At 45.5% G+C, this 16,094-nt stretch overlaps 1 protein-coding gene across 2 annotated transcripts in view; it reads left to right on the top strand.

Moving 5' to 3' along the window:
• CREB5 (cAMP responsive element binding protein 5) overlaps positions 1-16,094 on the top strand; it is a 488,110-nt gene that overhangs the window by 312,731 nt on the left and 159,285 nt on the right. The gene's annotated exons all lie outside the window — the stretch shown is intronic.

A 16,094-nucleotide genomic window follows, 5' to 3' on the forward strand; every position in this document is an offset into this window, starting at 1 on the left:
TCCTATTATCATGGCAGCTGCTGCCTCCTCCTAGGTTTCCAGTTGGGGAAACACGGCAAAATGTGCGCTCTTGTCTTGGAGAGAGAACTCCTTGTGGGAGAGACCAGAGACTGGTAAATCTTCAGGTGATAAAGTATCTGAGAGACCCCCAAGCCCTTGTACCCCATAAGTAAGAAAATGATTGCAGATGTGTTTTTCGAATTTCTCTTTCTCTATTGATCTATTTTATTAGAGAACTATGATGGAGTGTCAGATTTACAGAAGAGAAAAGAAAAGGAGGGGAGAGGGAAGGCTGGATAAATTTTATGACCAATTACTCCACTGTTTTGTTTCTAAAATAAAAGAACATCATAGAAATCAGATCCTTTTTGGAGCCTGAACTAATTACTGTGAGGACTAGAAAATAATTTTTTTCCCATCACAGAGTAATGAGCCAGATGGATTCTGGGGCTGTGGGTTCTAGTCTTAGAATAACCTGTCAGACCCCATGGAGTCAACTTTTGGGTGCACAGCTGTTATCTTAGTCGTTCAATCTCTCAACTATGCTTTGGTAAAGTAAGTTCACTTTAGAGAGTTTAGAGAGCATCCAATACAGTCCTCTCCTTTTACAGATGAGGAAACCACATCCCAGAAAGCTTGTGACTTGCCCAAAGTCTCATGAGTTATTAAGCAAAAAAGCCCAGGATTTACATCTGATTTCCATTTGACCAAATCCAGCCCTCTGCTACTCCTGGACACAAGAATCAATTCAAAGGTCATAGGGACATGTGTCTAGAATGGGCAGGAACCCTAGAAACCAACTAGTCTTTGGGTTCCCAATCTGGAGAATACAGGAACAGATTTCAGGCAGTTCATGATTTAAGTGAGAAAAAGTGACATTTATTTTCAGTAATCCCTGGTTTCCTTTGCAATCATATGTATTTTATTTTATGCATTTAAAAACCTTATTCTGAGAAGGGATTCAGAGATTTCTCCAGACTGCCCAGGGTCCATGGCACAATCCTTGGACTAGCCCAACCCCATTATCTTACAAATAAGCCAATTGGGTTAGGGCAAGGGGGAGTAACTCACTTCAAGATCATACAGATACTAAATAACCCATCGAGGATTTGAACCCAGGCATCTTCCCTCTGTACCACTTTACCTGCAAAATATAGTTACATCAATGAACTAGAGATTCTTCTGGGAATTTCGTCCCTTACCAAATCTCAATCCATCCATCTATAAATCGACAAGCCTGAGGCTCAAAGACTTTAGGTGATTTGCCCAGGGTCCTACATGGCCATAGTAAATAAGACAGGATTCGAACCTACGTTTTCAAAAATCTATAACTCCCTACTGCTGCTCCAAAATGAAGACGAAGGATGCTGAATTGAAGTTTCCTTTACCTCGGGGGGTCAGTTGTGACTGCAAAGAGCATGTGCAGATAAAACTGCCATTCTCCCACCTTCTCTAAATGGCAGAGAAATCCCCAGAGGAACTCAAAGGCTACCTCTGAGGTTCCACCCAGGTCTAAAGCTAGGATTCTATGATTTTCTCATCTTCCTTCTGTTCCCCTGCCACCTCCACCTCTCAGCTATAAAGACATCTTGACCTCAGTAATATCTGCCTTTCATCTCACAGGATTGTGAAGGATAATACAGGATAACTTATAAAGTGTCTTGAGCTCCAGGAAAGAAAGAATGAAGATTCCTACAAGAAGTCTTCCCTGATCCCTGTGTGTACTTGGCATACCTCTGGATAGTCAAAGTAGGATTTGAACTCTACTCTTATTGATTTCAGTACTCTATCTACTGTAACACCTACCTGCCTTCAGTGATGCTCATAATGACCCATCCAAGTAGTTCCCCACAGGGAATACATCCATTATATTGGAGTGTTTGTACACGTTCTTTTGATAAAAGGAAGGAAGGAAAGAAAGAAAGTTGGGAGGGAGGAAGTGAGGGAGGAAAGAAATAAACATTTATTAATCAGTATGCCAGGCACTAGGCTAAGTCTTCTACAAATATTAACTCATTCGATCCTCATGACTGCTATTATGACCTCCATTTTGCAGATGAGGAAACTGAGGCAGACAGATTAAGGGATTTGCATGGCCGCACAGCTATTGAGGGTCAGACGCTGGAATCCAGGTCCTGTGCTCCATCTATTGTACCACCTCACTGCCTCTACCTTCCATTTTGGGTGGGAGCACAATCTAGTTGCTGGTTGTCCAGTGAATGCAGTGTGCCAATATATGCACAAACCACCCTCAGAACCACTTCAGTTTCCTTCAAGGGTGAAGGCCATTGTCTGTGGAGGACAGTCTCAACCACACCTTCCCATCTGGGATTCTGGCGACACCGAAACTCTGGTCATGTGAAGGTCTGGGAGGTACAGCAAGATGCGGAAGTTAGTTTAGCAACCAAAATATTATGTCAGCAGTTTTCTCTTTCACTTACACTCTCTTATCAAAACCAACTTTTTTTCAAAAACGCCGGGGCCCTGTTAATAGAAAGGCAGATAATTTCATTTGGGAGGCCCAAGAACTTTGTCTTGGAAAAGAGAGGATGGGGTGAGTCCCTCACAGCCCCTGAAGGCACAAAACTGGAGGGCTATTCCACTGCAGAAATCCTTTTAATAAATCTCAGCTCAGTTTAAGAAAAGGTCAGTTGTTAAGTACTCAGAGAGTTGTACAACTTGGCTCCCTGGGAAAAAAATAACGACAAATACAATTCCTGGGATAAAAATAAAACTTTTCTTCTTTTTTTCTTTCTCCTATCCTAAAAACACCAACAGTAACAAGTCTAACTTGACTTCTATGTGTATTTTTCTCCTTTTCATCTTAAGAAAAGATCTGTTACTTCTACAACAAATCAGTAGAACAATTGACAAGTACTTATTAAGCATCTACTGTATGCCAGGGGATACAAAGAAAAAGACTGAACAGTGCCTGCCCTCAAAGAACTTGGCATCCTGTGGAGCATACTACATGTGCACATGTAAGGGCTAGCAGTAGAGACAAAAGATATTCAAAGAGAGTAAGGTGAATTCTGAGGTCTTCTGTCCAAGTCAGTAGTTCTAAACTATTGCTAAAAGTCTTCACGGGATAGAAGAAAGATTCTCTCTCTCTCTCTCTCTCTCTCTCTCTGTCTCTGTCTTTTCTCTGTTTCTCTCTCTCTCTCTCTCTCTCTCTCTCTCTCTCTCTCTCTCTCTCTCTCTCTCTCTTTGCCTCTCTCTGCCTCTATCTCTGTCTCTTTCTGTCTCTCTCTGTCTTTCTCTGTCTTTCTGTCTCTCTGTCTCTAAAGGATTTTGGTGAAATGGGCCCCTAGATTCCAGCTGTCAGTTCAAGGGGATCCTTTTTTTTTTCCTTTCCATCTTGCTCTGATAAACTTTCTTGGGAGATCATTGCCAAGTTCTGACCATCCCTGGTCCTCTTCCACAAGAGGCAGGGACCAGTAAGCATCTTCTGAAAGAAGTAGTTTATGCTCTGGTCATGGTGGCTACAGGGTCAGCTTTCAGCAGTTAGCTCCATTTCAAATCAATAGTCATTTATTCAATGCCTACTAGATGTGATCAGCTCTAGATAGATGTGGGGTAGAGTATATTTAGGACTGGTTTTCTCATCAGACAAGTCCCTGCCTCTCAGAGCTCTAAGACTCTCTGAGAGAGTCTTATAACAAGTGGCCAAAAATAAGAAAAACTCTCTTCTTTCTAACACTGCTGAGTTGGGTTGCTTTGCCCAAGTTGCTGCTTTGCTTCTGGAGACAGTGCTCGCCCCTGGGTTTGGAGGTCCCTCTGTTTTCCCCAAGGTGCCAGGATGCCTTCCACCCTGCTCTACAAGAGTGGGGGAGGAGGAGGAGAAAGATGTCAGAGAAAGTTTAAAGAAACGAAACTTGGATAGCAGCAAGACCAATGAAACTGGAACCTGCCAAAGGTTAATCTGTCTTCTTCTCAGCTGGTTTCAGGATGGCAGGCATGGCCATGAGAGTATCCTTGCAGCTGACCTACCTACCTCCCTGACCCAGAGCAGGGTTCCCTGCCTGGGTCTGAAGTTCCTGTGGATGTTGTCTTAACAGCCCCCAGAGGAGGCAGAAGGCAAGACCGAGCTACTCTTTCTAGAAAGGGGATGAATATCTCACTGGGGCTTCCCAGCAGCACCAAAAGACAGGTGCTACAAGTGGAATTATTTCCCCTTTTTTATAGATGAAGAACCTGAAGCTCACAGGTGTTTAGTAACTTGTTTGGAGCTACCTAGTCAGAGGTGAGGTTTGAACTTATTGTCACCCTGACTCCGAGTCAGGCAGTCTAGTGACCAAGCCGCGACACTCCGTGTAAAGTCCATGATCCCCAAATTTAGTACAAGCCTGGTATATCCTAAGTGCTTAATAAAGGACTGGACAATCACTCAGCAAATCTGTAGTGGAGGGCGATGAGACCCAGCATCGTCCGACTCAAACCCCCAATACTGACTAGGTGGGGTAGTCTCTCCTCACTGCCCTTCGGTTTGTATTTATTCTGGGCCTCTGACAAATCCACCCTTAATAAGAATTTTGCATAATGAGTGAAAGAGGAAGTTAAAGGAAGCTAAATTTGAAAGGGAGGAAGTGGGCTGGGAATAGGTTGGGCCACCGGGATGGTGCTGCCTGGTGGCTCTCTCTGTCTTGGGTTCTGCTCCAGAGAAAGGAAATACTGTTCCTTCTGTAGAAGGACAGAGCATCACAGCTGTGCCTTCTGGTCCTTCTTTACACAGAGGATCCTGGACCTAATCTGCTTGGGCCAGTGCCTCAGTCTGTACACCTGGAAAATGGAGCTTTTCAAGGGTGCCTATGGGGAGTAATGGAGCTGAAATTCATGTTTTCTTGTCCAGTGTTTCTAGAGAACTTTCAATGGACTTCATTTTCCTTTGATACTATCACTTCCTGTCTTCTATCAGTCCTGATCTGTGTAAAAGTCAAATTCATATCTGTGTGTGTGTGTGTGTGTGTATATACACCTCCCTCCCTTCCATCCCTCTCTATTTCTCCCCTTTTCTTCCCTACTCTCTCCCTCCCCTTTTCTTCCCTCTTTCTTACCTTTCCTTCTCTCTTCATCTCTTCCCTCTCTCTCCATCTCTCTCTCCATCTCTCTCTGTCTCTGTCTCTCTCTGTCTCTGTCTCTCTCTCTCTCTCTCTCTCTCTCTCTCTCTCTCTCTCTCTCTCTCACACACACACACACACACACACACACACACACACACACGACTCTAAGCTCATTGTGGGCAAGGATTGTGGTTTTTTTTTTATATTTTCATGTCCCAACACTGAGTACATGCTCATTTCTTTGATTCACAGATTTTCAGAGCTGGGAAGCAGTTCAGCAGCCACCCAGTCCAGCCAATTTCAGAAAGCTATCTGGTCCATCACAGATATATGGCTGTGGTCAGGCTAGCCAGTTTGCTTGTATAGAGAAAGACCTTCCATGATTCGGGGGAAGCTCAAACCTTTAGGGAAGTTTGGTTTTTGCTTTCCTAACATGTCTGGATGTGTTTCTTCACAACTTTCACTGATCGTTCCCGGTTCTGTCCTCTGGAACTGACCAGAATAGGTCTAATCCTTCTTTGATCAGATAGCTCTTTAAATGTTTGAAAACAGCTATGATCCCCTGCTCCATGCCCCCAGCTTTTTTTTTCCTTTAGGGTAAACATGACCAGTTCCTTCAGCAGATGTCTCAGTAATTCAAGCATTCAAGATTTCATTAGTGTCCACACTCCCTCCACCTACACAGATTGCATCCCTTCTACAATTTAGGAGAAATAGTGTGGCAGCAATGCCATCACAAGGCAGCTTCTTGTGTGGTCAGGTTCTGTGCCCTCAGCGAGGCTGATTCTTAAAGGACATATCTGCTCGATATTCATAAACAGACCCATCGACAAGGGCTTTCCGGCTCGTGAGGTTCTGTCTGGGCTAATGAGGGCGGATATCTCTGCCTTGGACACAGTGGGTACGCAGTACTTTGTAGAATGGATCCAATAGAAACACAGCTGTCAGGCTTCAGGCCCAGGGAGTGGGCTTTGTAAGGAAAGGGCAGCTGGGGAAGGCATTCGAAAGAAGCCCTCCTGGAGAATTTAGCAAGGAAATTGGAGAATGCGGTGCTTTCAATTTCATGTAATGGGACTGTGCCAATGAGAGATCCAAAATCAAAGCCAGGGAGAGTCACCAGAAATTGGTGCGGGGGTGGAGAGAGGGGAATGGGCACCCAGAGCCCTTAATGGCCCCTTTGGGGAAGAAAAACTGTTGGTCATTCTAGCCCCATCCCTGCACCTTCCCCCCCACCCCCTCCATAGAGCAGCTCACTGGAGACAGGGAGGTGCAGTCAGTAGTATGTGCTGCTGTGCCTGGATTGACCAGATACGGCTTCAATACAAACAATAAGACCATAGCTCTGCAAGTGACCCCTGCGGCCTTCTAATCCAAGCCCCTTCCTTTTCAGGTGAGGAAACTGAGGCACAGGGAGATGAAATCACTCACATAAGAGCACACAAAGAGCATACGTCAGAATTGGTCCTCAAACTCCAAAGCGACCCTTCCACAAATAATAAAAATAACTAGCATTTATAATGGAGTGCTTTAGGGTTGGCATAGATTGTCTTTATGTCTATTATCTCACTTGAACTTCACAATAACTTTGGGAAGTTGGTGCTATTATTGTTATATCCACTTTACAGGTGGGGAAACTGAGACTAGGATTTAAGTTGCTTGTTCAGAGTCACGCAGCTAGTAAGCATCAGTGGCAGGATTAGAATTCAGTCCTTCCTGATTCCAGGCCCAGCCTCTATCCCCTTCACTGGAAGTCTTTAGGTAAAGGCCGGATGACCACTTCTAGAGGGGGTTTCTATACGGGTATGGGGCCTAAGGTGTGGGCAAAGGTATGCACTACCAAGATATTCTAGGATTCTAAGTTAGTTTACCACTTTGGGCCTCAGTTTCCTTCTGTATAAAATGAGGGTTTGGGGCTAGGTGATCTGCAAACTCCGCTCCCACTCTAGACCTATGGTTCTATAACCATAGCCTCCTAATCAGAGGCAGCTAAGTGGTACAGTGGATAGGGGGTGGATTTGGATTCTGCGAAAGCCTGAGTTCAGGTTCTTCCTCTTGCAGTTACTGACACTGTGATGCTGGGCAAGTCAATTATCCTCTCTCTGCCTCCATTTCCTCATCTGTAAAGTAGGAATAATAACTACCTCCTGGAGTTGTTTGTGAGGATCAGGGGACAGAACATGTGAAAGCAGTTGGTAGAGTTTGAAACTCTTTCTCCAGGCTCCCTATGATTACAGAGGATGCCCAGGCAGAGGACTAAGATGTACAAGGGGTGGGATAGATGGAGCTATGGGTTATGTAGCTTTGCTTGGAGTTTGCTGTTTCAAGGATTCTCCCTCCCCAGCACAGAAGGAAACCACGGGATGTCAGAAAGTAGAATCTAGGGGAGATCCAGCTAACTTCTAGGAAGCACTTACAAGTAAATCTCCCCAGACCTAGGAGTGGGCAGAATAGGGAGCTCAGGCTGCTGGTCTCTCTCCCCCACTGCCATTCACCCAACTTCCCTCATTTTGTTAATAATGTCATCCATCTCCCTTTGCCTTAAGACCTCAGTTAGCCTCGATGGTGGCTCCCTTTCTTCTGTCCCTCCGTGTCCCATTGGTGCTGTCTCATCATGCTACAGTCTGATTAATACTCTTACTGCACAGCTCTGATCATCACTCCCCTACTCACAAACAACCCTCCGTGGCTCCCACTACCTACCAAGGGAAGTTCAAAGACCACAGCCTGACATTGAGGGGTTTTCACAGTCAGGCTTCCAGTTTGATCTCAATTCTAGTGAATTCGGTTTAATTCACTGGATAGTGACTTAGAGCCTGTTGAACACACATAGCCCTGTGCTAGATGCTTGGGGGAGCCCAGCCCCTGCCCTCTAGGAGGGAGCTGTGAGAAACATGTAAGTAATGATAAAACTAAATAACATATAATAATGCAGCGAGGCACCAAGTACACTCTGACATCAAAGAGGTCTGCGTGGAGGAGGTGGCAGCTGAGGTAGACTTTAGAGGGTGTGTTTGGGGTAAGGGTGACCATTCCAAATTCATTCATTCCTCTTTGTGTATGAGAAGCAACAGAACCCAGAGGAAAGAATGATAACTCTGGAGTCAATAATATACATTATATTAAGGGCAGCCCCCTCCCCCCCATACACCTTCACCTCTCTTACTCTACAATCCAGCCAAAAAGTCCTTTTCTCTGTCCTCACACATGACCTTCCCTCTCCCATCTCTGTGCCTTTGATCAGGTCCTACCCCATGCCTGGAATGCTTTCCCCCTCACCCTCTACCTCATAGAAGTGGCAGCTCAAGCACCACCTTCCATGTGAAGCCTTTGCTGATCTCCCCCAACTGCTCTAGTCCTACCAAACTACCTCGCATTGAGGTATATACTGTATATATATCTGTACTTGGTTCTCCCTTAGTGTATAAGCCTTTTGAGATTAGGGATTGTTTCATTTTTTAAAATTTGTATTTCCTTCTCCTAGCAGAGTACCTCCAACGTTGTAGGCGCTTAATAAATGCTTGTTCATTGAAATTGGGGGGTATACAACATAAAATTAAAGGGAACCTCAGTGACCCACTAGCCCAGGAACTCCACCTTTTATATTATGGATTCCTTGGACAGTCTGGTAAAGCTCATGGATCACTTCTCAGGAGAATGATTTTTAAAAAATCATAATCAATATTATAAATACACAGCCTAAAATAAAGCACATTTTAAGAAAGATACTGTCTGCATCCAGAGAAAGAACTGATAAATAAAAGTCTGTATAGAATAATTTTACATATGTATATATATTTGTGTCTAATGGTAACCATCTCTAGGTGAGGGGGAGGAGGAGAAAAAAGGGAAAAAAATTACATGATAACTTTACTATATATTTAAAAGGAACCACAAGTTGTATATAATAGATTTGCAGTTTCATGTGCAATTATCTTTTTTTGTTATACTATGTTATAGAAATGCTTGTTTTATTTCATAAGTTAAAAATCAAATACATTTTTAAAATTAAAAAGAAAAATCATAATTCAAGGAAATCCTAAATTTCAAACTGAAGTAAAAATATGCAGGCAATGATTTTTTAAAAAATCATAATGGAAAGAAATGGTAAATTTCAGTTCAAAGTGATAACACAGTGTCATTTTTTCCCTATCTAAGTTCACAGACCCTCTGAAATTTATCTGTAGACTCCAAGTTAAGAGCCCCCAATCTGGCCCTAACATATTATTTTGCAGGAGAAATTGAAACCAAGAGAATTGAAGCGATTTGCCCAGGACAATGCAGACTATAAACGGCAGGCACAGAATTTCACCCCAGATCCTCCAGCTTCCCAATCCAATGTACAAGCTAACTGGAAGAAGGAGAAAATCCAGTCAATTAGAGGGATCAGGAAAAGCTTCGCTCAAGAGGTGGCCCATGAGGAACCACGCTCTAAGAGACAGAAGGGAAAAGGGAGCCAAATGGCCAGTGTCAAGTCAGGAGGTGGAGGGCTGAGCTCAGAGAGAGTGTAAACTGACCTGTATGCTTGGAACAGAAAGCGTGTGAAGAGGCATAGGGTGCAAGCAGTAAGTCTAAGAAGGTGGACTGCTTTTAGTGCCAAACTGAGGGCTTTGTATTTGCTCCTAAGGGCAATGTAATCCAGCTTTGCTGAAGGGGATAATGCCCATCATAATTGCTCACAAACCTCCCAGACTCTTGATTTTCCCTGGCAGACAAAAGGTGCTTAATGAGTGTTTGTTGACTGGCTGGTCGATAGTGTGTACATACGGCACACTCTTCCTCTGCCAAGACTCCAGCATTTTTCACTGGCTGTCCTGATGCCTGGGTCTCTCTCCTTCCTTATCTCTGCCTCCTGGCTGCTTCCCTGGCTTCTTCCTTCAGTCCCTGCTAAAACTCCTTCTACAGAACACCTTTCCTGATGCCCCTTCATTTCAGTGCCTTCTTGTGCTGACTATCTTCAATTTATCCCATCGATGTTTCTTGTTCATGCACCCTTTGCCTCTGCCATCAGACCATGAGTTCTTGAGAACAGGGACACTGGTTTTTGTTCCTTTGTGGCTTCAGAACTTAGCATGGTGTGTGGAGTATAGTAGAGTTAATTTACTAACAACCTAAGGTCACAGCAGTTAGAATTGGAAGAGAAGTTAGAGGTCAAATATTTTTAAATTGGTCTTAGACTAGAGGAAGAACCCATGTAATTCTAGACATAGGATCTCAGACATGATCACTGTAGAACAATGACACGGGAGTGTGTGTGTGTGTGTGTGGGGGGGGGACTTTTGTTCTTTCAAGGTTTTCAAAACCCTTCACCTACATTATCTCCCTTGATCCTCAAAATACCCTGTAAGGGAAATCTGATTATTATCCTCAGTTTACAGATGAAGAAACAGCCTCAAAGAGGCTTAAAGAACTAGTGTCAGAGGCAAGGATTTGAAAGTGGGGTCTTCCTGACCAGAAATCTACTACCCACCCCACCTCCCTCAAGAAAACAGGGAAGCACAATGCGCCTGGCTTAATGGGTGGATGGAGAGACCACCAGAGTGAGAAGGAAAAAATCACCAAAACATTTGAGGCTTTGGGTCCCAAGAGCAAAGTTCATCTCCTTTGCAGTATGGCACAGGGTTGTGTCGATGAACCCACAGATATCGTGATGGCTGGAAGTGAATCTGTAGCCTTTTCTCTCTCTTGCTTGCACAGGCTAAAGGCAATCCCTCCTCAGAGGTGTCTGTGCCCCAGACTCCTCAACCCCTCTGACTCTCTGTCCACTATGAAAACATGGGACACCCAAGTCGAGGGGATTGCTGAATAACACCACATGGGTGTGCAATGGTCTGTGACCAGAAGGTTCACTGGAAACAATTTGCAAAGGAGGCCTTAGGAAACCACCTGGATGGTTCTTTTAAATGAAAAAAGGAAGAGATACCACTTTTTTTCTGAATAATTTTTAATACTAGCTGGGTACATGTGATAGTCATTAAAGCTTATTTAACCCTGAAATTATCTGGCCCCTCCAATTCCCCCAGGGACTCCCTGGGTCTTGGGTTAAAAATCTGAAATAATGTCTGAAAGGAGGTGATACACTCCTCAAAATCGGAGTCAAATAATTCCAGGCCTCAAAGAAATTGTTTTCCGAGTAGTTGATGCTGATTGCTCTTCGTGTTTATTCCCCCCTTCCTCCATGGGTTGGGTTTGGAGTCTTCTCTGGGCCTCAACATTTTTTTTCCAGCCTGCCGTCCCCACTTTAGAAAGTGCTGGGCATCTTGCTGTCCAGTCTGGGCGTCAGTGGCCTGGAGATCAGCCCCCAGCCTTCTGACCTCTTCCCAATCTCAGGCTTTTCTCTGTCTTCCAAGTGAAACGAAGACCTTATGCTCCAGGAGTCTGTGAGTTCGGCTCCAGCCCCACACAGCTGCCGTGTTCCCCCACCGCCCTCTCCCCAAGGAGGAGGCATACTCCAAGGGAGGGTGTGCAAGCATTCCTGAGCCAGCCGGCTAATCTGGAGACATGGCTCTGTTGGCTGGGGTGCTGCATCCAAGGAGGCTCCCACTGGACTAAAAGCATCCCAGGCCTCCCCTCCCAGCAGCCCCCAGCTTGAGTGCAGCTCAATATAGATAGGACGAAGGGAGTGGGGCAGAGAGATCCGGAAAGAAACAAACAGATGAAAGGAGGAAACTCTTGTGTCTGAGTGGAATTTCCTCTGGAGTACAGGATACTCTTTATCATTAACTGGGCACAGGAAGGAAAATGGGGAAACAGTATAAAGGGTGGGGGTGGGGGTGAGGGGAGCCAGCTGAACTCAAAAATACCTGAAAGTTGGAGAGGGGTCCTCAGGGGGTGGCAAAAACTAAAATAAAATGAAAGATCCTTACACTTGAACCAGCAAGTGCAAATGCCTTCTTAAATCCCGTGGAACCGCAACCTTGAGTCAAATACAGTTCAACATCAAAAATGAAAGGTTTTTGGACTAGAAATGCCCCAACTCATTTTTGGCCTGGTAGCCTCATCCTTTGTGCAATTGTTTGCCTTTTTTAAAAATCCAGTCTTCTCCATGTTCTCTCTGGTTGCCTTGGATGATGGGGAGCCGTCCCAAGCCCAAATCCACCTTTAAAAATCCCTCAGTCCTTCCTCTGATCAAGGCCCTCTCTCTTGGTTCTAGAATAAAATAGAAGTTCCTGTGCTTGGAATCTAAAACACTTCACAGTTCTGCTTCAGCCTCTGTTTCAGGATATATCTCACATGACCTCAACACATTTGCCATTTGGCCAAAATGGCTTCTCGGCTGTTTCCCCCAAATGTGGTGTTCTATGTCCCACCTCAGTGCCCATGCAGAGGCTGTCCCCCATGCCTGGAATATTCCCCTTCTTCCTTCCTCAAGAATCCTGAGCTTCCTTTAAGATTCCAGCCATGACCTGTGTGTTAGAGAAACCTTTTCTGATCCCTTAATTAGCTGTGATTTTTCCCTCCTCAGGTACCAGGGTTCTCTATATTTGCTGTATTGCCTAGTAGAAATTTAAGTTTCTTGAGGGCAGAAGCTGCCTATTTTTCATGGTTTCTCTCTTGCTTCTAGCCTCAAGCTTCCACCATATTGCTAACGCAAATGGGCTCTTTACCTGGTATGCTCAAAAAAGAAAGAGCCCCTCTGTGTAACATCGATACAGATTAGCCTTAGTGGTGATTGTGTAAGAGAAGCACCAACAGGAGAGTTCTCCTTTGGGGTGTGGGGTGGGAGGATGGGGTGGTGAAAAGAGCATTGCATTTAGAGTCTAGGGATATGGGTTGGGCTAGGTGAGCATGGAGATGCCAAAAAGCTTGAAAATTCTGTGACCTCGGTTCAAATCCTAAATCTCCTAGCTGTGTAACTTTGGACAATTCATTCCATTTCTCTAGGCTGGGCTGCAACCAGGGTGGGGGGCGCCATCTTGACTGTTGGCTTAGTGTATTTATTTTAGAGGGGTCAGGCAGGGTCTGTGACAAATCCAAAGCCCTTATTTTATAGAAAGAAAACTGAGACTCTGAGACCCAGCTGTAACTAAGACTTTTTTTCCCCACCTGAGGCAAATACCATAAACTGCCCTGGATTAGATGTAAGTGTATGAAGGTGTCTGTTGAAAAAAAGAAACGGAGATGCTTGGCAATAATCCTGTGACTTCAGACAAATCACGTAACCTTTCTTTATCTCAGTTTCCTCCCCTATAATATATGGCAGTTAGCCTAGATGTAAGTACAGGAAATTGGAATGAAAAAAGGGGAAAGGATAAAACTCTTGACCCTGTATGACCCAGGTGGTAAAAGGACCCTCTTCAAAAAGGGGGGCACAGTTCATGCAAAATCTTGTCGACTTGATCTGAAGTTGAAACAGGATGCAAGAGCTATTGGAACCTTTGCTTTAGTCTCAAAAGGAGAAGGGGGAATATCAGTGAGCTCCTTGGTAATTCCGACATAAGTGAGTTATACAGGCCACTGACACAGCGGACCCAACTTTATAACAACCACATTCACTGCTGTCAAGCCACTGGCTTCATGGCGCCAGCCGTAATTACAACAAATCACCTCTAATTCCAAGCCGCCGGCCTTGATCAAGGTGCCACTGGGAGCCACTGTGGCATCCGAGTCCCCAGAGAATGTCCTAGCTGAGGGCAGGAAGGCAGCTGGATGGAGAAATTTCCTCTTGGGGCTAGGGGAGATGAGGCCATTGGACAAACCCTCTTTTTCAACTCCTCACCCCTCAATAAGTACATCAGGGAGATGGTCCCCAAGCTGGGTGATTTAAATTTCAAGTGGCTCAGATGAACAGCCCTGACCCCTCCAAGCAGAGGTCTTTAATAAGCTAAGAGCTTTCTGAGAAAAGGTAAAATGTCTGATTGCACACTGAAACAGGCTAGGGGCTTGGATCTGCTCATTCATTCCCTGTCCCTAAGGCCCTATGGTGGGTGAGAGGGCTGGCTGGTAAAAGGGGGCAGACTTTCGTTCAAAAGACAGACTAAAAAGACGCAATGGTGGCCATCTCTCTGTCTGTCTCTGTCCCTCTTCCCCCTTACTTGGTTCCTCTTCCATCGTCTGAGGGAGCTAGTCAACTTCCCACTTCTCCACTTTTTGTAACTTGGGTGGGGCTGGGATGACTAACCAAGAGAGAAGACAGGGTTAAAAGCACAGGCTGCAAACCCAGCCAGGGAATAACTGTTCAAGGGAGGGGCCAAGGTGTGAAGTGATTGACAGCACTCAGCAATTAAAAGGGCTTCGATGTCATTTGTGAGGGGGATAATGTGGATTTTTTTTTTTCCTTTCTCAGGCTGCTTTCATTCCCTCCCTCTATAATTAGAAAGAGGCATCCATCCTGGCTGTTCTCAGCAGTGTAGTTTAGCACTCCTTTCCCCTCCCCCTCCCCACCCATCCTTCTCGGTTGGCGTGCTTACTCTGGGGCTGTGAGAACTCTTCTCTTTGGATGGGAGACCTAACTTCAGAGCAGACCAAGGATCCAAGCTCGAGGTAGGGGCATCCAGCCCCCTTCTTTGAAAGAGGAGGTCCAAGGACTTTCTCCTGTTTTTATGGATAGATCATAGGATCATACATTTAAAAGAGCCTTGGGAGGTCAGCTACTCTAAAGCCTCGTTCTACAGATGAAGAAGAGATCTGGAGAGTGCTACTGCCTGGCATAAAGTTACAGAGCTGGCAAGGGGGCAAAGCTGGGATTTGAATCCTGGACTTCTAGCTCCAGCCCTCTCTCTGCTGTGCTCTCTTGTCTCACTAGGGAACTTCCCTTATGTCAAGCCCAAATCTACCTCCTCCCACTACTTGTGGGACCTTATCTCCTCACCTGTAAAATGGGATGGTGGGACTAGATGGTTTCTGTAGGCTCTATCTCTGTACTTCATAAATGATTGTCCATTTAGTCTCCTTCATAAATGATTGAGCTGCTAAGTGTCATTTCTGGCCTGTGTACTGACTGAGGAGAGCAACCTGCTTGGCACGTGGCATGCTCACAGGCTTTTGGGCAGTGATTAGGAACATCATTCAAGCCATGCCCATTTTCAGCCTCCTTTTTGAGGGCTGAGGGTGGGTGTGCTGGTTTTCCCCAGGCCTCCTTCAAGACTCACCTCCAATCTCACTTTTCCAGGCACCCTCCGCCTCCCCCAATTGCTAATACTACCTTCTTCTGCTCTGTGTATACCACATATGCGCTTGATTCCTCCCCTTTAGAATGTGAATTTCTTGAGGGCAGGGACCGTGTTTTTGCCTTTCTTTGTATCCCTGGGGGTTAGCACAGGGCCTGGCATTTAGTGAGTGCTCAGGGAAATGCGGGGTGACCTACAGAGGGGTATGCAAGCAATCTCAGGTGACCTGGATAGGAAAGATTCATACTGTACTTATCCTGCTCAATTTACCATTTCGAACTGGCTCTCAGACTGGAGGTGGGGGAGGAAGGGGGAGAAAGAGAGAGAGAGAAGGTGGCTTGTCACTAAAAGATCATCTTCATTTGAGCTCCAGAATAGGGACGCTTAGGACTCCAGAAGAGCAGGCTCTGCTCTCCTTCTCCTTCATGATTCTGCTAGATGCACATACCTATTAGGAGCCTGACTGATCCAGGCCCTGTAGACATGAAGGTCAGCTTGGAAAGCTGTCCAGGAAGGAGCGGCAGGGGTGGGCATGCCCTGGAAACAGACCCCACTCAGCCCAGGGGAAAAGGCACCCAGTCAGGCCATGGAGGTCAAGCGTGACTAAAAGTGAGTGGCCACAACCCCACTACCATTCCCTGGCTGTTTCCGGAACTCTGTTTCTGGTCTTGAGCCTTTCCTATCCACTGTCTCAGTGGTGGCTGCTCTTTTGAGGGACATGTGGGCATTTTTACAAAACAAAGCAAAAGAAAACCGGCACACAGAGGGAGATGTTGGGTGACCAGAACCAGTCACCCAGGATCGGGCCAGCAGGGAGAAGCCACCTTTGCTGCTCTCCAGGCAGCTGTTTGGGTCATCCGAAGGCGGCACTGTTTCCCTCTCTGTTTATCCGTTTCCAATGGCGATTGTACCACTGAGTCTCCCTCAG

Source organism: Notamacropus eugenii, chromosome 3 (assembly GCF_028372415.1).
Source record: "Notamacropus eugenii isolate mMacEug1 chromosome 3, mMacEug1.pri_v2, whole genome shotgun sequence".
In the NCBI taxonomy this organism is placed as follows: domain Eukaryota; kingdom Metazoa; phylum Chordata; class Mammalia; order Diprotodontia; family Macropodidae; genus Notamacropus; species Notamacropus eugenii.